The sequence below is a fragment of the Camelus ferus genome, chromosome 32 (genome assembly GCF_009834535.1).
Source record: "Camelus ferus isolate YT-003-E chromosome 32, BCGSAC_Cfer_1.0, whole genome shotgun sequence".
NCBI lineage: Eukaryota > Metazoa > Chordata > Mammalia > Artiodactyla > Camelidae > Camelus > Camelus ferus.
The window spans coordinates 11817544-11844095 of NC_045727.1; the positions used below are offsets into that span (position 1 = coordinate 11817544).

At 56.6% G+C, this 26552-nt stretch overlaps 1 protein-coding gene and 1 long non-coding RNA gene across 3 annotated transcripts in view; one reads left to right on the plus strand and one right to left on the minus strand.

The window, feature by feature from the left end:
- The window catches only part of BCR (BCR activator of RhoGEF and GTPase), an 88781-nt gene that overhangs the window by 54539 nt on the left and 7690 nt on the right, over positions 1–26552 (minus strand). The window lies entirely within an intron of this gene.
- LOC116660956 lies at positions 7259–25813 on the plus strand. Its single transcript, XR_004316660.1, has 3 exons — positions 7259–7454; positions 24512–24514; positions 25802–25813. It is a non-coding gene; the product is annotated as an uncharacterized LOC116660956 (long non-coding RNA).

Below are 26552 nucleotides of genomic sequence, written 5' to 3' on the forward strand. Positions count from 1 at the left end.
GGCACTGTGATTCTGTCCCTCTGGTCCACCCCAAAGCCAACCAGGGCGCCAAAAGCTGGCCCCACTCCACCATCTCAGAGCCACCCACCAGGAAGGCATGACCCCCCCACTGTCCTAGACGCGATGTGCTCCCCCACTCCTGGGGGCCTCAGGGTCTCTGTGGAGCACAGGGTCTGGGAAACAGCTGAGGAACCAGGTGGTAAACAAGCCAGCGAGGCTCTCCATCCAGATGCAAGAGGAGCCGAGGATGAGCCTCAGCCCTTGACCTGAAACTTGAAGCTGTCATGTGGGAATTACCACCTCCAGTGATAATCCCAGCTGTCATCGCGGCATGACAGCCTGTCCAGCCCATGGCTCACTGCCCAGTCGGCCAGGCTCGTGGGAGGAGATGGGACTTGCACGGCCGCACCACCCCCAATGGGCACAGCTGCCAGACACCGACTCGGGGCTCCAGCTGGCCACCCGCAGGCCAGCCAGGAGAGCGGGTCCCCATGAGGGTCTAGGGCATTGGTTCCAAAGGCACCTTTTGGGGAAAATGAGTTTTCCAGAGACTCAACCCGCAGACAGGGCAGCATGGACCACTACGCTGCAGAAGGCCCTGGACCCATGGGGTGGAGACCCACTCAGCCCTTCCCTTAAGAATCATGTGATCCAGGGAAAACAAGGCATCCAGGAGGGATCCCAGAGGGGCCTGACACCCGCTCTGTGCCTGGCGCTTCTCCCAGAAATGTCCCACGTGGTAGAGTAACAGCTCGGCTCCACCCCCCCACCCCCCGCCCCACACGCAGGCCATAGGATGGCACCTCACGTGGGTACTCTTAAAGGCACAGGATCCGAGCTCAGACTTCCCGGACAGACCTGGAGAAAACAAGCCCAGCTTCTGGGCCCCAGGCCACTGCCTCAGGTCGCTGACCACGTGTCTCTGTCCCTTCAGACAATGCACGGTCATCCCCCTACACGGAGAGCAGTGGTGACAGGCCACACGCTCACGGCCCCGCCTGGCACCCAGCAGGCATCCTGCACGTGTCAATCCCGGTTCCATCTTATGAAGGAACCCGACCACTCACCCCCGGGCTCTGTGCACCAGGACCCTTCTCAAATTAAGCACTTTCTAAAGCATTTCTGAGACTCAAGTCAGTCCCAGTTGTGCAGGGGTCCGTCTCCCAGTCTTGCCTGACTCCAGCCTGAAGCGCACCTGCTCTTGGCTCAGGGGTGGGGAGTGTCACCCACAGCAACTGGCAGGTCGAGCTGGTCTACTTGGACCGCTCGACTCAGCCAGCAGCTCCCCCTCAGCCCTTCCAGAGAGGATGCATGTGTCAGCACCACAGTGGCAGTGCAGACAAGCATCCCCCAGCCTCCTGGCTGCCCAGCTGAGCTGCGTCCCAGTGTTGCAGGGTGGACAAGAGGGGGGGAGACAGCCGTGCCCGAGCCCCACAGACTGGCCAGTGAGGCTCGAGGAACCGGTGCAGAGAGACCAACTTTTTCCTCTGAGGGTGGGGATGTGAGAACCTGGTGGGCACCAGAGCTGGCTGGGGCCCAGAACATTGTCACAGAGGCCTCAGAGCCGGGGTGACAAGCCAGCCTCTAGCCAACACCCACTCTGGCCCCAGGGAGTCAGCCCCCACGCATGCAGTCCCTCAGCCTTCAGGGCAAGGCCCTCTGGGATGCCCCTCCCTGAAAAATCTGACACCTGAGCACTTGGGCCTGGACGTTTACACCCTCCCTGCTCTGTGGGCAGGGCCCCTTAATCAGAGAAGCCACTTCCCGGTGGTTTACACCTAGTTATACCCAGAGGGCATGGGGGCGGCAGGGTTGCTTCCAGGGAACTCAGAGCCAGAGACCTAAGAGGTGGACCAGGAACTGTGCCTCCACCATGAAGCCCACCCTGCCCCAGGCCCCCGGCAGCACGGGCCCCACCGTGGCGGGGAAAGCAGGAGCATCAGGTACGAGGCGCTGCAGGGCTGGGAAATGCACTGTGGGCCTTGTCACCCACCATCTCCCCGCCTCCACCACTGCGTGCATGGCTCTGGGCTATCCTGGGTATGGTCCCCGCAGCCCGTCCAGCCCGGACTCGCGGTCAGGGGCCCAGCGCTCCTGCTTGCTGCCCAGGCTGCCTCCTCCCTTTGCTCCCGCAGGCTGCCCCCTCCTCCCCACAGCCCGGTGGACTGGGCCCCCAACACTCTCTCCATCCAGGTGGCCTCCTCGGGCCTCTAAGACCAACCAGGTCTTCACAGCCCGGCCCTCCCCAGTGTGACTGTACCTGATACCACACCTCTGCCAGGGTTTCAAGACACCTGAGGGGAGTGTGGGCTAGGCTCACTTCTGAGTCACAGAAATCAACAGTGATTTTTTGGGTCACTGACAGCCTAGAGAGCCTCTGGCATCTGCCCAGGGGCCCCATGTGTCCACAGCCCTGGCTGGCACACCTCACGCAGCTGGTGAAGTCACCATGCCTCCCGGGGTCCAGGAGTGGAGGCACTGATGGGGAGGAGAGCAGGACCCCACCACGTGCACACATGGAGCCAGCACTTGACACGCGGCGTTGAAGTCGGCCTCGTGTTTTGGGAAAGCGGGAAAAAAAAGCAACGATGGTGTCTTTTCTGTTTACAAACAAGAACAGCCTGTCGCCACCGGGCAGAGAACCGTCTGCGCCAAGAGAAGGATGGCAGGGGGAGGCGCCTGCATGGGCTGCTCCGAGCACACTTCAAGAAGCAAGCATCTATCTAAGTGGGAGCCGGGCGCACGTGCGCCTGCAGGAGGCTCCGATGAAGGCACTCTGCTCTGCTCAGAGATGTCAGGGGTCCCAGGAGACCACAGCAGGTGCAGAGGAGCCCCATCGGAGATTTCCCACCAGATCCCGGTAATCCAGAAAAAGGCTTCTCTCTGAGGCTCTGGACCCAGGTTCAGGCTGAAACCCTCTGAGCGGATCTCCATCCCTTGACATTCTTCCTGTCCTTACAGAGAAGCACGTGTGTGCATGCACATGAGTGTGCACAAGGGCATGTGTGTGCAGGCATGTGCACGTGTGTGAGGCACGTGCACCCACCACAGGGAGCCTCACCCAGCTCCTCAGGCTGGCAGCTCCTGCTTGTGGTCACCAAATCATGCAGGACAGAGGCCCCCTGGCCTGGCCCCACCACGTGAACCTCACTCCTGACTGCATGGTGGCACTTGTGTCCCTCTCATCTGCCATCTTCTCCTCGAGGCCGAGGCAGGACGGGGCCATGCATGCACATCAGGGGGTGCTTGCTGACCGGCCAGAGGGACACAGAGCTGGCAAATGGCCGAGCTGGGCTACAACCTCCCTCCCGGTCAGGCCCCACTGCCCCCAGGCACTAGACTCTACAGGTGGCAGGATGGTCGCCCCACACTGGCTGCACCCAAGCGGCTGATTCGGGGCAGAGCAGAACTTAGCTCCAACCCAGCGGCACCACTGCCCAGCTGGGTGACCTTGGCAAGTTACTCTGTCTCTGGGCCCCGGGATTCTCATCAATAAAAGAGGATTCAGCTGGTCCGCTGGCTGCACATCCCGAGGAGGAGGTGCTGGGCACCACACCTGGCAAGGCAGCATCCCAGAAGGCGCCTGCCCAGGGGCCCTGGGGGCCTGTGTCCTCAGCCTAGCTGGGCCAGGACTCGGAGATCAGCAGACACTGTCTTTGCCTGAGCACTGGGTCTCGAGGCTTCCAAGTGTTGGAGGGTGACATAAAATTGGGGCATTGCGCTGAGGTCTGAGTTAATATGTCGGGAGCAAGTCCCTGGGAGGGGAGGGCAGGCTGGAGAAGTCAGGGCAGCGTGCAGGGGATGACGGCCTTTGGACAGGCTGAGGGCGCCCCAGGGAGCAGGTGGGTCAGGCAGGGCCCAGAGGGAACCAGGAAGGGCTGAGAAAGAGGGTGGGCAGACACCAAAGACTCACTCACTCATCTGCGACTTCCCTCCCCAACCTGCAGCTCTAGCCTGGGCTGATTCTCCCTCTGAAAATGGAGCATAAATGTGGGAGTGGGCCCGGGTGGGGACATAACTCACGGGCCATGTGCTCCGCCAGCCCGGCCAGATGGTGCAGGCAGCCTGAGCATCCAGGGAAGCGTGTACTGCCCATTCCTGCTGGATTCCAGGCCTGCTCAGTGTGGCATTGGGAGGGGGGCGAGGAGACCACAACCAGCTGAGACTCCACACAAGGCCGCCCGAGCCCACAGGGGCCTCTCGACGCTGCAGCTCTGTCCAACACACGCTGCTGGTCCCTTGACGGCAGGGCAGCCGGGGAACCATCTCAGATATAAAGCCCCCCTTCCCGAGGCACCTACGAGCCGGGCTGTTAGAGACCTCAATGCTCACCCCAGCACAGCCCTGAACGTTCCTAGATCACTCCCCTCTGACCAAAGGGAGAACAGACGCACAGAGGAACCATCACCTGCCCGAGGCCATCCGCCCCGTCAGATGGTCCTGGACACAGTGCTCCCCACCCCACCCATGGCCCCCACCTCAGAGAAGCAGGAACCCCATACTGCGCTGGGGCACATGCCACGCTGGGGCACATGCCACGGAGGAACGCTATGCGTCCAGGACAACTGCAGGGGGTGGCGCTCCAGGGAATGACAGCTGGATGTGGGGCTGGGGAGGGGGCGGCTGGGAAGGCAGGCCTGGCATGCAGGATGACTTCTGGGATCCTCCGGCCAGGAATCCCCAGATAGGCAAAGGTCTCCACGCCTCGGTGGCCTGAAGACTATCCCCCACTGGAAATAAGGGCGGGAATTTCAACATGCAGACAGCTGTAGTCACTCCGTGAGGACTTCTGAGCCAGGCCGTGGAAATTGACAGAGGAGCCCGCAGCAGAGCAGAGACAGGGCAAACCAGGGTATGCAGCCGAGAAGACCAGGGAGGCAGAGAGGTGCTACCCAGCATCACAAGCTGGTGGCTGCGGGACACGGTCAGGGGTCCCAAGGGCCGGCCTGAACCTGCCGTGTGAGCGTCGGCTGGGCCAGGCTCAGGGATTTGAGGAGGGGCTGCAGTGATCAGCACCCTCAGAACAGTGTCCAGGGACAGCGGTCAGCCCAGGGGGCACCGCCACACACAAGAGAGGAGCTTCACAGGCAGAAGCATGAGCTCCCAGTTCCAGGGGAGGTGGAGAAACACACCACTCTTCCCTGCTCACCACAACTAAGATTTCTGGACAAATCACATGAAGTAGCCATCTTGGGGCTCTGAGAGGCAGACACGAGAAGGAGGGCGGCGTAGGGATCTCACGACTTGAGGCATGTCCTGGCAGTGACTTCTTTGGTGTTTTGGTTTTTTTCACTGTTACTATTTTTTGCTTTTGTTTAAATGTGTTACGATTGATGGAGTCTGATTTCCTCTCAGTGGAACCGGCTGGGGACCCCACCTACGTGCTCCTAACCACTCACAGGGCTGACAAGGGAAAGGAAACCCAAGGCCGACAGAGGCTCAGCACAGCAGGCACGAGGAACTCATGTTGGTCCAGCCTTCCAGAAGATTCCATCAGTTCAAGAACCATCCCAGTGGAGGGAGTGGGGGTACAGCTCAGTGGTACAGTGTGTACTTAGCATGCACCAGGTCCTGGGTTCAATACCCAGTACCTCCACTGAAAACACACACACACACACACACACACACACACAAAGAACAAAATAACCAAAAAGGAACTATCCCAGAGACCAAACGTCCCATAACTCATGGACTTGAACCTTCTCGGGCTCAGCGCTGCTGGGATCTGATCAGTAAATGATTTGGGGGCCATCTTGGGAGGAGAGCTACTGAATCAGAAAGGTGGCACGGCTGTGTTCCAGAGCCAAAGAGGCCAATGCTGGTCACCAGGCAGCTGAAAACCCAAGCACTGAAGATACACCTGAAAACAGTTTATCTTTCCCAAACCTCTACCCAGATGGGACTTTCTAACACTCCCCTGATGGCTTCTCCGTGTTTAACCAAGCTTGCACGCAAGATGCTCTTCCTCCTGTCCCTCAGGGCAGCTCAGATGCTGGCTGACTCCCCGTTCTTCCTGTGAGGGCTGGACCACAGGGCACCGCGCTCCAATGGCTCCCTCCCTGCTTGTGGGCTGAGTGATGCATTCTTGGCGCCTCTGCTGGCAGGAGAGACACCACCAGGGCTGTTTTGGGACTGAACACGATGACAGCACCCACTGCGGTGCCTGGCACGTGGCCGACGCGGAGAGTGGTGGACACCAACAGCAAGTGGCCCCTTCAGTCCAAGTCCCCGGGCTGCCCAGACTCCACTTCAAATACTTCCCGCAAGGCTCTGCTTTCTAACCTTTGAATCACTCAGTGTATTCAGGCAGCTCAGGGTTCACGTCGTTTTTGGCTTTGAGGGAATTCTTTTAACCTCCAAGTGAAGCTGTATTCACAGCAGGCGGCTCCCTCTTCAAAAGGATTCTGTCACAGGCACACATGCATGGCCACCTCCAAGTCACCGCCGGCTCCATCCTGGGCCTGGTCTCCAAGCCAAGTCTAACTTCACTCTCTCCCCAAACCTAAATCTCAGGTCCTAGTTCTTCTGGTCCCTTTCAGGTGGAATTGAGGGAGCTCATATTTCATATTAAACCTAATTTAAAAGTTAAAACTGCCAGACAGGAAACTCTGGACACACTCCAAAGGAGACGCTATTCTGGGGCCTCTCCACCTCTGCATTTTATCCTAAACCCGGGGTCAGCTACCTTGGTTCTGCAAAGAGCCAGCTAGTAAATATTTTTAGCTCTTCAAGCCACGTGCTATCTGTCACAATTACTCAGCCTCACCATCACCAAGCAAAAGCAGCTATATGTTTGGCAGGGACTGAACGTGCAGTGTTCCAATAAAACTTTATTTACAAAAGCAAGCGGGGGTCCGGATCAAGCTGTAGTTTGCTGACCCCAGCCTCCATAACAGGGAGAGGCCCACCACCGCCTTCCTCTCCTCGGTTTCAGAACCTGGCTGTTTCCTGCCATCACCATGGACCTGGAAATTTGTTGTGCAGCTTGGGAACCTCTTCCTTCATCTCTGCCAAGAACCCATCAGCATAGGTAACACCGTAAGACAAAAAGAATGTCTTTCTTAGCTCCCTTCACACGTGGCACCAGTAACACACGCATGTGCTCACACAAACACACACACACACACACACGCATGCATACACTCTTACAGAAGAATGACTCTGGCTCCTGTGGGAAGAATATTTCCAGAGGGAGAAAACACACCAGTCACGGCAGAAAGTATGAGCCAGGACCTTGATTCATTCGTAATAGCGATTGTGCTGGAAAACAGCACAGGACACTTGAAGGAAATGAATCATTTATGGAGCCCAAGGAGGAGGTTGGCAGGATTTCTCAGGAGACGCCCCACCCGGCCCCGCCTGGAGGAGGGAGCCCCACGAGGAAGGAGAGCAGGATGTGGGCAGCGAGTCTGCCAGGCTGGGAAGAGCATGTTTGCATAGGTTTTATCTGCCTGGTTCCAAAAGGATTTGAGGCAGCCTTCAGACATTAAACAGCATGAAATAAGACCGCTGGGAAGAAGACAAAAACAAAGGCCCAAAGAGTGTCTGAGGTTCCTGGATGCGTGAACCAGCCTGGCCCCCGAGCCTCCTGATGGCAAAGGCTGGAAAGGTGGATGAGTCTGAGTAATGGCTGCAGTCGGGGGGGCAGGGGAGCTGGGGTGCAGGACGACAGGGGCCGGCAGTCAGTCGCTCACTGTGGGCTCCATAGCCCTGCAATTCTACCCCATCCCCTGATTTGCTGGAGCAGATGCTGCCAGAGGTAGAAAAGGAGGAACAAGCCCAGATCAGCTTGGCTTCCTCCAGACCCACAGGGATTTCCCCCAAATCAAAGTCCCGAACAGCCGCCAGCACAGAGGGGCAGGAGGGCACTCAGGCCATGCCTTCTGAGTCCCAGGGCGTGACAGCCTGGAGTGGGAGCCCCACAATCCAGTGTGCAGCCAGTGGTCTTGGCTTCGGCAGAGCCCGCGCCCTGTACCTGGCCTGGCCAGCCTGCCGCGGGCGGGGTCTGAGAAGCAGGGCGGGGTCCAAAGACTGAGTGGGCCCAAAGGTGCACCGAGAGGAGGTCCCCAAATAAAAACCCTGTGCGCTGCCCTGGGCTCAGGGTGGCATCCTCCGTCCACGGCTCCCCGGGTTGGGGGTCCTCTGGACGTCCCTAGATGAAGGGAACCAAGGCACAGAAACAGTGCAGCCCCAAACTGCTTCTCCCTTGGAACAGTATGCACGTGTCTCGGGGGAGCCAATCTCAGTCCTGCTGGAGGCAGGCTCAGGGGCACCCTCCCGTGCCCTGCCCAGCGCTGCCGACCGCCACAATGTCCTTGACCGTGGTGCTGCAGGCAGGTCACCCTGATGTCCCCCTGCACATTCTACAAAGAGCTCTGAGAACAGTTAACCAAGTCAACAGCATAAACACCACCTCTGAGGCAGCCCTCCGGACAGCAGAGCCCTGGGGACCAGAGGGGTGGCCCTGGGGCAGCAGGAGTGACCATTGCCAGGCAGCCACGGTCGGGTCGGTGCCAAGGGACCCGCGCCCACGCCTGTCTTCCTGTTGTGGAGTCAGCGCTGCATTTGCCATTTCAGCACCAGCTTCCTCTCGACCGCGTGGAAAGGAGAGATAAACGGCCCTCCAGGCCGGCGGCGGAGATAAGGGCACTCCTGTCACTCCCTGGAGCTGCTTGTGGGGCCGGGCACCAGGGCCTCTGCCCGTGGGAAAGACGGGGCAGGCCGCGCTCGGGGGCCAGGAGAGGAAGCGGAGGCGTACCCAGTGCTGGTGCTGCAGGGGGAGGGGGCAGAGCCCCCGTCCTCTCTGTGCGGGGAGGTTGGGGGAACCACGTCAATGGGGGCCTGGAAACAAAACATGGAATCTCAAAAAACCAAACAAGTCACTGCCAGGACACCCCTCAAGTCATGAGAGCCCTACCCCAACCCTCCGCTCGTGTCTGCCTCTCAGAGCCCCAAGACGGCTACCTCATGTGATTTGCCCAGAAATCTCCTTTGGACTCCCCTGGTCACACTGCTAGGCGATCCCCCTTCTCCTGCTCTATGGAAAGACATGGACCAGAGACCCAGAGGGATGGAGGTCAGGCAGGAACCCGCCCAGGTACCCACCCTGCCTCCGCCCGAGGGGAAGGCTCTGGCTCCTGAACCCAGCATCCCTGCCCCGATGGTCCGGCTTCAGCCTTTCTGTTCTGTTCACTCAACACACCGCCAGGCAGGGCCGTTAGCCACCCTCTCCTGCCCGGGCCGTGTCTTCCTGCACCCTCGGCCCTCTGCCAAGTCCCACCCTCCTTAACATCCAGGAAATCGCCACCCTCTACGTGCGCTGGAACAGCCCCCTGCTCTGAGCTTTCCTAGCCCCCAGCATTTGTGCAATTTACTGACAGTCACAGAACGCTTCCCACCGTATGCTGTGAACTATTACTTTACTTCTCATCTTAATTCTTAAATATTTCTGCTCCACCCTGGAAACTGCCCATACCAAGGCTGTCTGTGCTGTACTGTGCCTTGGAGGGGACCCTAGACAAGACAGGCAGGACTGTCCTCCCTTCCCTCTGCAAACAGCAAGTGAGCACCTATTTCGTGCCCCAAAATGCTCTGGTGATGGGGACACGGGAGTGAACACAACATACAGTGACCGCAGGCCCTGGGGAGCTTGCTCTGGAGGGAAACCAACAGGAGGGACAGGTACGGGGACACCTGACAAGTGGTGTCACTTTTCACAACAAAGATGATTCCTCTACTCACAAAAACTGGCTCTTGAAGGCAGAAAATCTAGTAAACCCAACTGGGAAAACAAAAGTCATATTCACCACCAACTGGGGATCTGTCCTGAGTCTTAAGAAATAAAAAGTATCCTTCATCCTGGAAGTGAGATCCCTGAAGATCTGACTGGAGCTGGGACTTTTCTTGAGAAGCGCTGAGAAACATGGGTGCCCCCATCTGACCTCTGCGTTCAGCAAGAAGGTGGGTGAAAGGACCCTCCCCTAGGTCCTACAGAGCCCCCCCCCCCCACAGGCTCCTAGCTCTGAGCCCATCATCCGCAACCCCTCCTGTGAAGACATCTCCCATTTGCCCTGGTCTGGGGGAGGCAGTGTCTGCAGAAGCAGAACCAGAACCACCATCTTCGCTACTGTCAGAGAGAAGTGGGGTGAAGACGAGAAGGGGAGAAGCAGCGGGAGGACCAGGCAGGGGACAGAACCCGCTGGGGGAGCCGGGAAACAGTCCCCCACAGTTCCTCTGTGGAGCAAAGGGTCGTCCTTAGATAAGAGCATCGGAACCTGGGGAGTGAGCAGGTCGTCCTATATCTGCATCTCAATTCTCCAATAAGAAAGGAAGCAAATCATGGATACAAAATCCTCGTGCATTGGGAAGAATGAAATATTGCAGCCAAAACAACCCTGGTTCACTGTCAAGGCCGCAGAAGCAGGAGGTGAAGATAAGATGATGTGAGTCCGTTAGAGTGAGACACTCAACCTAAGGAAGCCTCGTCTGCACAGACCCTGCTCCACCGTCAATGGGCAGTGATGGTGACAACAGGGGACTCCATGCTCCAGAAGGCAGGGCAGTGCCTGTATGAGCACCAAAGAGCCTGGACGATGCATGAAGGTGGCATGAGTGAGGGGCTGGGAAGGTCAGAAGGAGAGGTCAAGGGGCAGAGAGGGACATGGGGTGGGGCAAAGGAGGCTCGTGGACAAAGTGGCATCAGAGCTGGGCCTCGGGGACACATGGATCTGGGCAGGTGGAGACACATGGGGGGGTGTTCCAGGCGAAGAGATGGGGTGCAGAACACACCAGGGAGTAAGATCTCAGAACTAGTGGGGAGGAGGAGGTTCTGCTCCCACCGCAGCACCCTTGAGGGTGGGAAGCAGAGTGGGGGTGGTCCTGCAGGCCCGCCTGCCTAGGAAGAGCAGAGGACACGACTGGGAAGACACTCTGGAGTGTACACTGGCTAGTCCAGGGAGCAGCAGGGTGAGCCGGGGGGCAGGAAGGTCACAGTCAAGGTGGGGGTCAGTCTGGCCTGATGGCGTCTGCACGGGGCCGGTTTGGAGGCACAGTGGGGAGACAGCATCTAACAGCAGGGACAGGCCTTGAAGATGACCCCACCCCCCGACCGCCCTGCCCACAACCAAGTGTCTTCAACTTTTTGCCGACTCACTGGATGTCCAGCCTTGAAGCTGGACCACTGGAAGACGCCCCCTACGAGGGCCAGCTATGGGTTTACGCTCTCCACTTCTTCACTTTCTCCCTTCCCCCTGGATTAGTTTTAAAAGATTAGGTTTCCTGTTTCCACTGTCGGGCTGGCCAGGCCCTCTGTCCATCCATCCACCATCAAGGCCATCAGGGCAGCGGCAGGGCAGGGGCGGGCTGGCACGCTCCCGACCAGCCAGCTCCCCGCCGTGCACCAGCTGGGCTCTGTAAACACCACTTCCTCCCGAGCAGGGCCGGGCAGCGACCTCTCCCACCGGCAAGGGGCCTCTTAATGGAACAAGTAAATAGGCGATTCATCCTAGCTGCTGACAGCCACTCACCCTCGGAGCTGGCGCGGTCCAGGGCAGAGAAAACAGCCCTGTTGGCGGGGCCCCTCCGCCTCCCTTCCCAATCCCTCCCCCATTGGTGGGCCCTGGACCTCGGCCTGGATGCCCTGGGCTGTAAGTGCCGGGTCCCACTCTGAGGACCGGGGTCCATCACATCTGTCCAGCCCCTGTGACTTGAGCTGTAGGCACACTGTCAGGATGACTCTCAGCCACCTCCACCCTAGACACGCTGCAGGGCTGACAGCCAGTCTCAGGGGCCCACCTATGCACCAGCTGCCAAGAGAACCAGACCACACCGTGGGGTCATCCCTGAGAACAGGAGGGCCTGAGGCTGGGCCTTCTCAGCTGTCCAGGCACTACGGCAGCCTCCAAGGTGGGGGCCAAGCCAGGACAACGTGGGGCAGGGGCGTGTCGAACAGCTCATCTGCCTTGTATCCCAGGAGGGCTCACCAATTTCACTAAGGTTCTGCAGCTGGTAAAGAAAAAGGTGAAAACCAGTGGGTCGGGAAAGGAGCTCAGTTTCCGGGTGATTCATCCTAGCTGGGTACCAGCCCTGCCCTGGCTCACCTCCTGGGATCCCTACACGGGTCCTGGGGGATGACAGGGGCGGCGGTGGGGGCGGTGAGGGGACAGAAGCTCCCAGGCCGACCCGCAGCGGGAGCAGACCCAGCAGGAGCAGACATGGAGGCTCACTTAGCTCTGAGGGCTCCCCCTGCCCACCACCAGCCTAGGGAGCTGGGGCACGGGCAGGGCTGGGGGTTCAAGCAGGAGGAGGCGGGTCCCCAGGCGACAGGGGAGGAGTCTCTCCCACGGGGGCGGGATAATCCACAGCCCTGGGGCGAAGCCCGCTAGCTCCTGGCAGTTTCGAGCCCCTTCCCGCTCTCCCGGCCCCCACAGTGCTCCCTCCAGCAGGATCTGGGTGCCCAGGCCTCTCCCGTCCCAGAGCCCGGCCCGCACAGGAACGCCCTTCCTCCCGGCAGGCCTCACAGCCAGCCCACGTGGAGGCAGAGCGCGGTTTCCCATGTATTTATTTATTTAACTTTTTATTTTGAAACACTTTCAAACTCACGGAAAACTTGCAAGCAGAGTACAAAGAATTACTTGTTTAGGACAGTAAGGACCTAAAAAAGGAAGCTGGAGCAGACAGTGTGGACAGATAAATACACCTCGCGCCCCCAACTGGAATCGACCAGATAGCACTGTCCTTGGACACAAGGGTCCCTGTGACGCCCCCTGCCCCTTCCTACGTGAGGATGCTCAGCTGCTGCTGGCTGGGCCCGTGCTCACCTCTCGGAGGTGGACCAACACCTGCAATGGCCTGGGTCCATTCGTGCTGCCCAAGGCCCACCCGCCTTACGTCCAGGTGACAACGTAGAGGGCCCCGTGGAGCTGAGAGGCACCCACTTACTGTCCTTTCCCCAGAGTCCAGGCTGCAGTGTCCTCCACCAGCCAAGCCTGCAAGTCTACAGGACCTAACAGTTGGGCTCCCCCCCCAGCCATTCCCAAGCTAGGCACCCAGTGGTTGGCATGCAGAGAATTACTATTTTAAATCTACTACATAAACACGGCAGTGGCAGATGTCTACAGGGAGACCTCACCCACGCCCTCACCTCCCTGACCAATCATCTGGGTTGGTTTCCCCAGTCCCGTAAGTCTCTCTCCTGGGACTACATAACTGGAACCCCACAGAAGGCGGCATAACCCGGGCACCGGGAGCGATCACCTGGCTGCGCCACACCCCAGGGCTACGCAATGCTGCCTCCGGCCAGAGGCAGTCTAGTCCCAGCTCCCCACGCCCTGTCCCAGAGGTGACCAACACGGCGAGGTGATGGGGTGTGAGGCCCACAGCTCAGATCTCAAGAGGCCTTGCAACTTCAATCTTTGCCTTGGAACCCGGCCTGCATGTGAAGGCACTCAGACAAGACCATGGAACGATGGCTGATCCCAAGGAGAGAGAGAGAGAGGTCTCAGCCTTCCAGTGTCCCCACCAGTGACAGCAACAAAAGAACCACCCAAAACCCAGAGCCAAGAAAGATTAAGTCGTGCTGTTGTAAGCCACTCAGAGTGGGGATGGTTTGTTACACAGCAAGAGATGACAGAGACAAAGCCTAACAGTACGGCTCTGTGTGTTACTTCTTCTACTCAGGAGCCCCTACTGCACGGCTACACAGTCCTCATTGTTACCGTGCGATGGTCACGTCACAGTCCACCCGGCTGACGCACCCCCTGCTCTACTGCAGGACTAGCTGAGTTTGTTTCCAGCTTCCCACTGTTACGAACACAATGAATCGCTTCACATAATAATACCAAAAGGAAAAGGGAAAAAAAGGTTCTATTTCCTTAGGAAAATCTAGGGTGGGATTCCTGGGTCTGAACTTATAAACATGTTAGTAAGTCTGGAACAATGGAGACCCTGAGAATTTGAAGAGAAAGCTGATGAGAAGGGTCAAGGAGTACACTTGGCTTTGTAGGAACAGAATTCCATGTTCTGAAGCCAGGCCAGCTCAGCTAGGTTCCCTGAACCTGGCAAAATTCAAGGGAATCTGGTTATTCTAGAGAACAACCCAGGAAAGAGCCAACGCCTTGAGTCTCCATCACCGTCTGACTCCTTGACTCCCTGGTCCCATGTCCCACTTACAAGTCCCCGTCCCCTGAAGGCAGGCTCCCACAGTCCCACCCCAGGGCCAGGCTCAGTGCTGCCTGGAAGCACAGAGTCAAAACCAAGCAAGGACCCTGTCCCACCTCTGCGCTGGCTTCATCCCTGACTCGCCCAGGGTCAGATGGACCACCCAGAGGAACACTCCACCATCTCCCAGGAACCCAATCAGAGGTTTGCCACTTTCCAGGAGTGGCTGATGCAAGTTTCCTTGGCAGAGAGGTGGCTAGAAAACAGAGGTGGGACTCGCCACCAGAAACGCCCCTTTCCAAGAACTCCCGCCCTGTTCATCCGCCGCCTGCTACATTCCGGAGGGTTGTGCTCCCAGGGCAGTAACTGCAGGAGAACGGTGCCCCCCCCGCTGCCTTCCCATCACAGGCAGCTGAGCGGTGCCCTGGGCGCTCTTGCAGGGGGACCTAGTTACAAGAGATCAAGATGAAAAGCATTACACCCACACTCACAGCAGCCAGGAGGCAGAAACAACACAAGTGTCCACTGATGGATGAGTGGTTGAGCAAAACGTGGTCTATTTGCACAAAGGAACATGGTTCAGCCTTAAAAAGGAAGGATATTCTGACACCTGCTACAATGTGGACGCACCCTGAATACTACACTAAGTGAAATAAGCCAGACACAAAAAGACAAATACTGTAGGAGTCTACTTATGTGAAGTGAAGTGCCTGAAGTAGCAAAATTCATCGAGTGAGAAAGCAGAATAGGGGTGCCAGGGGCTGGGGGGGAGTGAGGGGTTAGTGTTTAGCGGGGACAGAGTTTCTGGAGGATGAAAAGGTGGGGAGTCAGATGGTGGTGATGGTTGCACAACAATGCCAACGTGCCCAATGCCACTGAACCGTCACTTCAGATTTGATCACAATTTAAAAAGAAAATGAATGAAAGCAAAGTTCTATGACGGCCGAAAGCCTTGCCTCGAACCCCTTCCAAATGCAGGTCTGGACAACACACTGGCAAACCCAGGCTCCGAGCCAGCGTGTCCCCTCCCCTCACCCCACATCTGCTGATAAGAAGAGCTGCTCGTTCCCGGGACCGAGTCTGCTTCTCTGCTCCGAGAAGAAGCTGTACCAGGCTCCCTGCCCAGCTGACTCCACCTTGGAGAAGAAGGACGCCGATCTCCAAGAAGAGCCTCCCCCCAGGTCCCTGAGAGAATCAGCAACAAACTGGGGTCCTCGGAGCCACATGGCGCCGGGTGGGAGGCTGAGCAGGGCTGGGTACCAGGGATCCTTTGCATCTGTTTCACGTACTGAGGTGTCACCTAAAATGTCACTTGAAAAGAAGGGCTCTGCTCCCAGAACAAAACCAAACCCTTTGAAAAACCACTGCTTGGAAATGGACTCTGGGCGTTTCCAACTCTGATGGAAAAAGGCAGCTTCTCATCTTCCACTGCGGCCTCTTAAAAAAAAACAAACCCACACCTCCAGGCAGCTGATGAAGCAGCCAACCTCCCCTCCCGCTGGATCTGTCACAACAGCAACACAAGGATAACAAGTGCTGTTAAGCGTGAGGCGTGCCCGGAGGCGGGCTGAGCGCTGCTTCTCGGTCACGCCGGCCGCTGCCACTTCACACAAGTCCCCGCGCAGGTGACTGCTCCGATCCCTAGCTTGTACGTGAGGGAACCTGACCATCCTTCTCAGATGCTCAGGCACACATTTTCCACACACTTCAACCTAACCGGAAGTGGGATCTCACACTCGTCTCTGTCCCTCACGACAACTGGCAGTGTGGCCTTCCTTCTTGGCGGCTCATCAGCCAACGGCGAGGTTCACCAGGTTCACCACCGAGGGAGTGTCGGGCAACTGGAATGAGCAGTGAAAGTCCCAGCTCTGTGTCCCTGAGGGAGGGGCCTGCCACACCTCTCGGCCCTGCCCCTGCCTCTCAAGGACCCCAGTGACGCATCCACAGGCTGGCCAGCGCCCGCGCGGCATGGGACCTCCCCCTGGGTCATGAGTGTCCGCAGAGGGCGGCAGGGGTCAGCACATTTCCTCCTGGGTGGCTGCCCCAAGACCACCCAGTAGAGCGAGGGCACAGCAGGCAGGGGAGCCCAGAGGTCAGAGGACCTCCCGGGGTCTCCCCAGGACCCGGTGTCACAGGGAGGCCCGGAAATCTTCTAATCAGAGTGCTGTCCCTTCTGTGGTCCCCACCCTCCCAGTGACAGAGAAAAAGCCCCCCGGCCTTCACATCCCCCAAGTCCTCTGTAGATGATACGCTGACTTACGACCAAATTAAATCATCCCGTGGTCAGGATGAGACTCGGAACTGGGCGCACGGCTTGCAGCTGCCACCTCTCTTGGCCAGAAAGCAGGTGCATCGCTTTTCCTCTTTAAACAAGGGAACGAATCCAAACACACAGTCACAAATGCCCTGTAGGTCAGAATCAGAGCCCGTGGAGGGCTCTGGCTAGGGGTACACTCACGGGAGGGCCCGATCCTTGGGCACAAGTCTACTGCACTGCCCGGCTCCGGAAGCCCCTGTGCTCCCAGAGCAAGGCTGTGTTCCTGCAGGAGAGGCCGTCGGCCCCAGCCCCGCGGAGCCCAGCGGGGACTTACTGTAGGCCCTGCAGCCCGGTGGGTCTAGTGCGCCTGCAGCCACAGCTCTGATAAGCTTCCAGAAGCCAGAATGCTCCCTGCGGAGGCCTGGAGCCCTGGACAAAGGGCGTCCCTGCAGATGCCAAATACCACCACGGTTCCCAGGGACATGTGTCAGCGGTCACAGGCTGAGGACAACAGGCAGCACAGGGATCCCACTGTGATCACAGCCCGCCCTTGCAGGTCTTCCTCCCGCAGAGCCAGCATGTCTGCCCAGCCTAAGCGAGGTCAGTCCTCCAGCTAGAGCTCAGACCCCAGGCTGCAGCTGTGGCTGGGTGCCGGGCAGCTTTATCCTGCCTCCAGCCCCTTCCCCGGGCCTGGCCAAGCCAGCAGCAAAAACAAAGGGGATTCGGCAGCTGGAGCCACGGGGAAGAGGAGAGGCAGGGCCTTCTGGCGGTCTGAAGGGTCCAATCTCCCATCCACCTGCCACCTCCAGGATCCAAACCCCTGGTGAAGGCCAAGGGCAAGACAGGTGGGACCCCAGTTATGGAGAAGGGGAGTCAGAAGAGAAAGGGGTTTGTTCCCTGGTACCCTGTGGGAAGCAGCCCCAAACCCAGAGAAAGGCCCAGTCTCGGGGAGGAGCTGGGGACACACCGTGGGGAGCAGCTACTCAGGCCCCATGGGACCCCCAGGATGTAGGGTGGCTGAAAGACAGGCCTTCCAAAAGAAGCCAGAAAAAAAGGACAGCGTCCACCAGAAGCCACACACCGTAGACCTCATTTGTATGAAATGTCTAGAAAAGACAAGTCCACACAAAGAGAAAGCAGATTAGTGGTGTCCGGGCTCAGGGGAGGAGGACTGGGGAGAGACCACTGATGGGTGTGGGCTTCTTGCTGGGGTGATGAAAAGGTTCTGGGACTCGAGAGTGGTGGTGGTCGCATCCCTCAATCTGTGACTCTAAAAGCCACTGAGCTGTGCACGTGCAGTGAGGGATCTAGAAAGGATATAAGTTCTCCCTCAGTAAAGCTGTTAGAACAGACTCGAAAGGAAGAGCACCAGGTCATCCCATCCAGGTGACGAAATGCGCCTCAGTAACAGGAGGAAACAAGGTATCAATACACACAACGACCTGGATGAGTCACAGGTGCCCTCCCGAAGTGAAAGGAGCTGGACCAGAAGGCTGCACGCCGTAGGATCCCACGTATCCGACATTCGGGAAGAGGCAAGACCAGAGGGAGAGGACACACATCAGTGGTTGCCCAGGCTGCGGGCGGCTGGTCCTGGGGAGGTGTTTACAAGGGACATAGTGACAGAACCTTCTGGGGTGGTGGACCTTTGGGGGTGACGGACCTGTTCTGTACCTTGATTGTGGTTATACCACCCTGTCCTCACTCACAGAAGAGTACACCATAAAAAGTGACTTCTGTAAATTACATTTAACGTACCCACACACACCTCTACTGATGTCACAGTATCTTTTGAATTTATAGCCTTCTTAAAAAAAAAAAAAGGAATAGATAGGTTATGATATATCCTTTTTTTTATCCTCAACCCCAAATTTCTTTCCTAACACAGACAAAAACTCCTATAATTGGAAATCTGTTAAAAGAAGAAAGAGGGAAGGGAGGGTACAGCTCAGTGGTAGAGCACATGCTTAGCATGCACGAGGTCCTGGGTTCAATCCCCAGTACCTGCAGTAAAAGAAAAAAAAGGTGCAGGGAAGGAAATTGGTTGAAAAACAAATAGGTGAAAAGAAAAACGTGTTAACTACGCATGGCGATGGGTGTTAACCTACCGTGATTATCATTTTTCAATATACACATATTATCAAATTGTTCTGTTGTAAAGCTAAAATGAATACAATGTTACATGTCAATTACAATCTTAATAAAAATAAATTAACCAAATAGCTGAAGTGAGAGGCAGACAAATATTAAATTCTGATGTCAACAAAAGACTGCTGAATTTGGAGACTCATGTTCACAGCATCATCATTCACAAAAGCCAAAAGTGGAAGCAACCCGAGCATCTATCCACAGATGAACAGATAAACAAAACGTGGTCCATCCGCATACTGGAATATTATTCAGCCTTAAAAAGGAGGGGAATTCTGACACAGGCCACAATGTGGATGAACCTCGAGGACATTCTGCTCAGGGAAACAAAAGGACAAACCCTGCAGGATCCCACCTAAGCGACGTCTCTGCAGGGGCCAAAGCAGAGAGCGGTCATCAGGGACCAGGAGAGGGAACATGGGGGAGCCCTGGTTTCATGGGGACAGCTTCGGTTTGGGAAGATGAAGGGTTTGGGGGCAGATGGTGGAGACGGTTGCACAGCAGCGTGAATGTACCTAATGCCACTAAACTGCATGAACTGAAGTTCTGGAGGCTTCAGATGCACAGACTGATGGGTAAATGGGTGGATGGATAGATGGATGTATGGATGGATGGATGAATGGTGCTACAATGAATGACTGTGTCCCCCTAAAATACAGATGTCGGAACCTAAGCCCCAATGTGCTGGTGTTAGGAGGGGGGCCTTTAGGAGGTGATTCAGTCACGAGGGTGGAACCTTCCTGAGTGGGATGAGTCCTATTATAAAAGAGACCCTGGAGAGCTCCCGCACCCCTTCCGCCACGTGAGGACACGGTGAGGAAGGGAACCTTCACCAGACCCCCTGCTGCCACCTTCATCTTCGATGCCAGCCTCCAGAAGTGGCAGAAATAAATTTCTGTTGTTTATAAACCACTCAGTCTACGGCACTCTGGTACAGCAGCCGGAATGGAGTAAGGCAGATGGCTCGATAGATGGATGATGGGTAAATGGATGGATGGATGATGGACGGATGGATGACTGGCAGATGGATGGAGAGGCTTAAGCACAGCTACGCCTTTCCCAGGAACACTGGCTACTAGAGAACAGATGAGTAAGAGTTTACCCACAGCCTAAATTAGCTACTACCTGGCCCTTTAAGAAAAGGTCAGCCACCCCAGTACCACAGAGCCAAGAGCAGATGTTCACAGAACCACCCCTGGTTCAAATCCAGGCTCTGCCATGAAGGCTTCCTACCTTCCTACCCTCCCAAGCTCCTGCTGTCTGAGCATCTGTGTGGTAGGTACCACCTGGTTCCCTGCAGGCTGGCACGGGGCTCGGATCCCGGAAGGCACACGGGATTCCATTACAAAGTGCAAAGCCAACCCAAGAGTAAAGTTCCAGTGAAGGGAGGGGTCCTCTCTCCTGCACCATCACCAGAGAAGGAAACGCTGGGGGGGGGGGGTCCCTGGAAATTCAAGCCGAGCCCACCAAACATAAAGTTGTGAAGGAAAGCATGGATTTCTGCTGAGGCACCCAAGCCTCACAGCAGTGCAGGTATTCAGCAAAGTCTCCTTCCTGTCCTCGTGTCCCCTAGACTGACCAACCCACCCCTGGGGCTGGCCACCACGGGCACAAGACAGTCCCTGCTCGGGCTGGCACTGAGGGTGCTCAGAAAGTGAAACAGGGACCAGACAGAGAGCTTCCTCTGCAGACTCCAATCCCAGGTGGGGCCTCATGAGGCAGCAGGCTGCTGGAGGATTTGTCATCTGCGATGAAGGAAAACAGCCCCAAGGCACCAACACCCCCCAGCTCCACAGCACAGAGCTGCACGCAGGCACAGGCGCGCACGCAAGCCCCGCCTGTCTTAGGGCCGACCCCGACAATGGCGTTCCTGACCACACAGGGCTGTGCTCTGGCTAGGAAGACCAGCTGGCACCTCCAGGCATCCCGCTGCCAACCACCTGCCTGGACCCCACCACCTCCACCCTGGCAGACGCCCTCTACGCTGCCCTCACCCCACCCCCATATCGCTGGCCGGGCCTCCTGCCACCCACGCCATGCCTGTCAGCACACTGCCCAGAGCATCTGTGCTGCCCCAAGGGCCGACCCTGGCCACTGGGCAGCAAGGGAAGATGACAATTCAACCAGAAAAGAAGCATCCTGGTTCCCACTGAAGGTACACGCAGAGCCAAATTCACCCCCTGGCCCACCGCTGGCTCCCTGGACCCCGTCTCTGCAGGCAGCCAGACCCAATTGGGGTCTAACGGGAAGACTGCTTCGGGACACCAGCCAGCGAGATTTTCCAAGTGATTTGCTGGCAACTCAGAGCAACAGGACTTAATTTTATTTGGAATCACGAAACTAAAGAGATCTTAAAGATTCCACTGTGCGGCTTTCACTTATGGGGTGGGGGCAACACAGAGACCCACGGGGTTTAAGTGATTCACCCAGAATCTGAACAGCAGCTGACGTCACAGCCAAGACAGGCAGCACAGCAGAGGGGGCGCACGGGAGCCCCAGCTCTGTGATGCACGAGCCCGGACGGCTCAGACTCCGGAAGTGCTGGCTCTCAGCTGCAGTGAACGCTAAGACAGTAAGAGAGACCCCCGCCAGCGTGGAGTAGTGTCCACCCTTCTCCTCTCCTCCCCAAGCCTGTTACACCACACTGCCCAACCTCCAGCTATGGCCTTGCTGTATGTATCTGCGCCCCCAACACACACACAACCTGCACAACCACACAGCCTACACAACCACACAATCTACACACTCCAAGTCCTCAGGCACAGGGAGGTGTTTGACCTGACAAGCCCAACAGCGTCTCGCTGCCCTGGCCTGGCTTCTGCTGGCTTCTGCTGCCTGAGTGCAGCCATGTGCTACCTTCTGTAAAATCCCTTTTCTACCACAGTGTCTGGCTTCCTTGGAGCTTCCCTTAAGCCAGGCAGGAACTCCAGGGGCCAGAATTAACTGGACAATGCTGTCCAGCTGACTGAATCCATGGCCAGGATGCACAGAGGCTGAAATGCTTTTCAGATTTGGTCACAAGCAGTCCAGGGAAGTAAGTTCTATGATAAACAAGGGGACAGTGAGTTCCCTCCCTGTCGAGGACCATGGAACTGACAAAGAACTGTCACATAGCCGGAAGCCTCAGGAATCTCCCCAAACGACAGAGAGGACTGGTGTGGTCCCAACTCAGGGCCTTTCCTGATTTAGGGCCCTCGGGGAGCACTAAGGAATGAGGCATTAAGGTGAGACCCAGTTTGCCAAGAAAGGAGTCAAAGGACAGCAGAGGATTAACTGTAAAATCAAGGGTAAATAGGAATAGCATTTCTGGAGAGTAATTTGATGACAAATATCAAAGGTCTTATAACCATCCAGATCTCTGATTTGGTAAATCTACTGACCAACACTCACTTTCAAGGAGGAAGCAGAAATGCGAATGGAAACGGATGTAAAAAGAGGAGGTGTTCACAAAATGTGATGAACACCACTGAACTGTAACTTGAAACAAAATGTGGTCCAAACAAACTGGAATATTATTCAGCCCTAAAAAGGGACATTCTGACACATGCTATAACATGGATGAACCCTGAAGACATTATGCTCCATGAAATAAGACAGGAATACTGTATAAGTCTACCTAAATGAGGTACCCAGAGCAGTCAAATTTATAGAGACAGAAAGTAGGGATGGTGGCTGCCAGGGGCTGGGGGAGTTACTGAGGAAAGGGCACAGAGTTTCAGTTTCACAAGATGAAAGGAGTTCTGGAGATGGTGGTGATGGTTGCACAACAATGTAAACATACTATCACAAAAAAATGCTTATTTACGGTAAGTCATACATATACGTATACGTAAAACCGTCATTTTTAAAAGTTAATAATGCAATATACCAACACCCATCAAACTGTACATTTTAAATGCAAACTGTATGGTATGTACATCATACCTCAATGAAGCTTTCTTTTTTAAAAAAAGATGCTCACTGAAACATTGTAACAACCAGCTACATTTAGTAAACATTAAATGTCCAACAAAATTCATCAAAATTAGATCAATTAAACCATAACTCCTCTATGCAGTAATAATGTAGCCCTTAAAAAATAACATTTACAAAATATTCAGTAAAACAGAAAAATGCTCCCGTTAATCGACAAAAGCAGGACACCCAAGTACGCAGTGAGATCTCAGCTACATAAAATATTCATAAATACGACTTTATGTAAAGTCGGGAAGAAATGAAAATCCCCATTAACACTGAGCAGAAACCCGTCTCCCCAAAGCTTCTCATCGTTAATAACAGACCAGCCTTCCAGCTATAACCCTAAAGAAATCCACTCCCTCTTCCACATGACAACCATTCAAAACACACAGCTAGCACTCACGGATTCCTGCAGGTGGATGGTTCTCGAGCTGGCTGCAGAGAAAATCACCCAAGGAGATTTCCAGAAACCCAGCTGGCTCAGACAGCCTTGTGGGAGGTGCTTATGAAGACGGGTGGCCTCTGGGAGCTGGGAGCAACCGACAGGCAGCAAGAAATCAGGGACCTCAGTCCTACAACCACCAGGAACTGACTCTGCCAACAACCTGTGCTTGGGAGGGGATGTGGAGCCCCAGATGGGAAGGCGGCCCCGGCTGACACTTTGACTGCAGCCATGGGAGACCCTGAGTAGAAGACCCAACTAAGCCATGCCAGAACTGCTGACCCATGGAAACTACTATTAATAGGCAAAAATAAGAAGAATCTCACAAATCAGACTCTCCAGGAGCGACCAGCTGTGGGGATGTGTGTGACTTTTCTAACATAGTGGAGGCAGTCCCCATGGGCAGGCAGGACAGAGATGCTGCCTTCAATCTCCACCAGGCCAAATGCCTCCAGTTCCCGTCACCTCCCTGCTGAGCCTCTGGGCTTAGCGGCACTGCGCAGAGTAAAGCTATGGCCTCCCAGGGCCCGGACATGTCCATGGATACCAGGCAGGACCCAGATCTTCCCCAAGTGACCCAAAGCCCAGCCCAGCCCAGCCTTTAAAGCCCCCTTGAAGCAGCTCCACAAGGGAACAGTCAGGGGACAGTACGTGGGTCCTGACCCGCTGCTCCTGCCGGGTCTACACACCCTGGAGCCCATGGGGGGCCAGCATGGTGTCAGTACACACCCCGAGGACAGAGGGAGCTTCCCAAGAGCAAGTCCCGCCTCAGCCTCTGATGTCCAAGGTCTTATTTACAGACATGCCCCGTCGTGCATGACTCAGAGCCTAATAAACACACAGTGACCCTCCTCCCTTAGGAACAGGTCGGATTAATGCACATACTTGAGGGAGCCCAGCGCTTTGGGGCCAGAGAGAGAGAGGCACCCACACTCTGTTCTCCTCCCAGACGTAGCCCCTGCATTCACAGGGTGGCCGGCAGGGCTCTCTGGTTCTGACACTCTGGAACCCTGCCTGTCACACCCCAGCAGCTGACCACGGTGGTTTCGCACCTGCCACCTGCAGAATCAGCGTCCAGCCCAGCGGACACTCCTGAGTGGTCAGAACAAAGTGTCTCTTCTGGGTAGCCAGCACGCCGGGTCTCAGCCCTGAGCCTTCCTGGCTTCCCTGCCAAGGCTTCCGGACCCCGGGACCGCAGACCCAGCGAGGATTAAGAGCCAGCATGGGCCCCACAGGCTGGGGAAGCCGGGAAGTGACAAGGAGTGCCAGGACCAGATCTCCACCACTGCCCCTCCCCCGCTGCCCCCTTCCCGGAGTCTCCCCACCTTCCACAGAGAAGAGTCTGCTACAGTGATTCACACCATATGGTCGCTGACAAAATACCACAGGAGGGGAACCCAGACTTATGTTCATCTTCACAACCTGGATTTTGTAGGGCCAGATTCAGACAGCGCTGCCCCGCCGCTCTGGGGGACAAGGGTGGCCCATTTGGCTGCTCCGTGATGCTGTCCCCTAGGGCCTACTCGCGGGCGTGGCGGTCTCCGATCCAGATCGTCACTGCCACCCCGCAGGGCCCCAAAGCGGACATGTTCACCCACGTTCCCAAGGGAGAAAGTGGAAAGCTTTCACCCACAAGTGAGTTCCCCTTTTCAGTCTAAGGTCTAAGATTTGAGTGAAAACAGATTTTGCACATGCACACACCCAGAGGGCGAACCTGCCAAGCCGAGTGTCTCCTGAGAGAATTTGCAGGTCAGGTCACCAAGGCTTCCGGGCAATCGGATGACAGCTCTGAACCCAGCACGAGGACCCCCAAGCCTCGCAGAGGACAGGAGAGGTGGGGACAGGCAAGGCTGGCCTAGCCTGTGTGTCCCCCCACCGTCCCAGCACAGCCACTCCAGGACATCGGGGAGGGCCAGGGATGAAGATCGCCCCATCTACTAACCTCCAACCTGCAGGACGCCCCCAGTCCCCCACCTAAAGCCTCGGATGGTCAGCTGTGAGGGTCCCTGCTGCTCTTCCTTGGGGACCCCTGTGGGGGAAGCCACTATGCAAAATGCAGCATGCTCCCCAAGCACCATCCGCCCCTCCATGCACCAAGCAGAGGACTTGGTGGCTAAGCCTCTCCGGGTCCTGCTGTCCGGCCACCATCCAGGGCCGGCAACTAGAGGCCTGAGGGAGAATCGGTGAAGTCACTGTGCTCAGTGACACAAGCCGGACGCAAAAGAACAAGTGCCGTGAGTCCACTCCTGCGAGCCCCCGGAGCAGACGCACAGGGACAGCGAGGACAGTGGTCTGGGGGAGGGGGGGTTACTGCTTAACGGGGCCAGGCTTTCAGTAGGGAAACAGCAAGGTTCTGGAGATGGATGGAGGTGATGATTGCACAGCAAAGTGAATGCACTTAATGCCATTGAGCTGGACGCTTCAAATGGTGAAGACACATTGGGCCCAGCTGTCCACCGTCCCCCCGACACGACCTGGGGAAGCACCCTCTGCTCTGCAGAGCCCTGGCAACCTGCTAGGGAGCCTAGGGATGCCGAAGCCTGAGCGAGCCCCACAGCTTCCCACCTCCTCCTGTTTCCTATTGAAGTAAGAAGGTCTGAGGTTCTCACTTCCTCTCTCAGGGCCCCACAAACCACTGAAAACAAGAACCAAGTGGTTCTAAGCTTTTCCTCTACAATCGGCAGGGAGGAGGCTCTATGAGAACAATCGAGCTGCCTGCAGCTCCCAGCTTCCCAGGCCCCCAAAACTCACACGGCCAAGTGGCCCAGGAACCCTGCAAGGTGACCCCCTCCACACCACAGGGGTGGGCGCAGTCCTGGCCCCAGGTACCCTGGGCTGAGGGAAGAGCCCACCAGGCGAAGCAGCGGGCTTTCCTTTGGGGCCACGATGCCGAAAAACACATACACACTGTACCTTCAAGACGAATGAACCCCACTCAGCCCAGGACACACTGCGAGAGGGAACGGAGTGGGATGAAGTCCACGGCAGACCTCTCGCCGAGCCCAGTGGGTGAAAAGGCCTGCACCTGCTAAATTATGCATCTGCCCTTTACAATCGCTTGCTAAGTGCTTGTTCAATCATGGATATCAGATGCCCAGGGGAGGCAGGTACTCTTTGAGAGGAGAGAGAGGGCCCGACCGCAGGGGCCACCGTTCTGGGCACTCACGCCCCCACAAAGCCCCCAAGGAGGGGGCATCCTCTCCAGCCAACAGAATCCAGTCCCTGGAGAAGGACACACACCAGATCACTGGCACATCCAGGTCTACCTTCAAGGTCTGCGATCTTTCCCCAGACTAGAGGACACATGTTCCAGAAAGTTGACCTTGCTCCATGCAAGGCTGTGTGCACGTGTTACGTGCAGAAAACCACCTTCTGCTCTCCAAACCAACTGACCCCAGCAGCATTTTTTTAAAGGGAGCAGGTCAGGCCCATAAAATGCAGTGAATCTTCAAAGGCTCTTTTTATGCCAACAGAGGCGCATGTGTGCGTGGAGGATCCCCTGGGACTGTGCAACCCTGGTCTGCTGGCCTGGCTCCTGTGGTGGCGGGGGTAGCGGGGCTCTCCCTCTCTCTCCTGCACGCTGTCGATGGC